General features: G+C 49.1%; 1 protein-coding gene across 1 annotated transcript in view; it reads right to left on the bottom strand.

Moving 5' to 3' along the window:
• CDH1 (cadherin 1) overlaps window positions 1-1,418 on the bottom strand; it is an 89,906-nt gene that overhangs the window by 67,313 nt on the left and 21,175 nt on the right. The window lies entirely within an intron of this gene.

The following is a 1,418-nucleotide window of genomic DNA, read 5'->3' as shown; positions in this document are numbered from 1 at the left end:
TTCACTACTCAGGAGGCTGAGGCAGGAGAATTGCTTGAAACTGGGAGGCAGAGGTTGCAGTGAGCCGAGGTCGTGCCACTACACTCTAGCCTGGGCAACAGAGCGAGACTGCATCTCAAAAAAAAAGGAGAGAGAGAGAACTGTTTCCTCGGACTTCACAGGGTTAAAATGTCAGACAGGCCAAAGACCTGTAAACAACTGCTAATAAACTAATCAGCATTTCAAATAAGGGAGCAGGTACCAAGGTCCACATTCCCAGAAGTGGGGGAGGAGGGCAGAGGGCCAGAGACCCCTCCTCAAATTTCTTCTTCCCTCCTCTACTTCCAACTCCTTTACCCCTCCCTCCTCTGGGCAGTCCTCAGCTTTCCTCAACTGCCTCAGCAGTTGCCTCTGCCAAGCCCCTTATTCCCTTCCCTAAACCTCAGTCTCTTCACTTGAAAGTAGGAAGGAGGCTAGGACTGTGGCCATAGGGGCATTTGAGGTGTAAACTCACTCCCAAAACTCCTGTCCCATTTTCCCAGCTGAACCTGGACTTCTTCCCCCAGTACTTTCACCAGGCATTCTCCGGGATCTGCAGGCTGTGTTTGTTGCCCCCCTCCCATCCCCCACTATAATGTGAATTCCACACATTACAGGGGGTGGGGATTTTCTTCTGGCACAGGGTTGGCTCAATAGCCAAGAGAGAGTTGGAGTTTTGGGCTCAGTGCCTGGCTGGTACTAAGCACTCAAAACAGGAATAGCTGTCACCATAATTTCTCCTCAGTGTAAAAAGCAGGGGAATTGAATGCTTTAAATTAAGCTACTTTTTACAATTGAGTTATCTTCAGGAAGCAAATAGCCTTGGTAGGGGGAAGAGAGGAATCAAATTTTTAAAGGTCCCTTACTACTTAAAAAGATGGCCAGAGAGATCGTCTAAGCTCAGCTGGTTTAGGCTTGCTTTTTTTTTTTTTTTTTTTTAAAGATTGAGTCTTGCTTCGTCGCCCAGGCTGGAGTGCAAGTGGTGCTCACTCTTGGTTCACTGCAACCTCCACCTCCCGGGTTCAAGTGATTCTCCTGCCTCAGCTTCCCGAGTAGTTGGGATTACAGGCACCCACCATGAGGCCTGGCTAATTTTTGTATCTTTAATAGATATGGGGTTTTACCATGTTGGCCAGGCTGGTCTCAAACTCCTGACTTCAGGTGATCCTCCAGCCTTGGCCTCCTAAAGTGCTGGGATTACATGCATGATCCACAGCCCCTGAACTGTTTTTTCGTTTGTTTGTTTTGGGAAGAGCAAAATGTGATTGAAAAAATAGTGTCGTGGCCGGGCGCGGTGGCTCACGCCTGTAATCCCAGCACTTTGGGAGGCCGAGGCGGGTGGGATCACGAGGTCAAGAGATCGAGACCATCCTGGTCAACATGGTGAAACCCCGTCTCTA

Source organism: Cebus imitator, unplaced genomic scaffold (genome assembly GCF_001604975.1).
Source record: "Cebus imitator isolate Cc_AM_T3 unplaced genomic scaffold, Cebus_imitator-1.0 Scaffold118, whole genome shotgun sequence".
Lineage (NCBI taxonomy): Eukaryota > Metazoa > Chordata > Mammalia > Primates > Cebidae > Cebus > Cebus imitator.
This window is presented reverse-complemented; position numbering and strand designations above follow the sequence as displayed.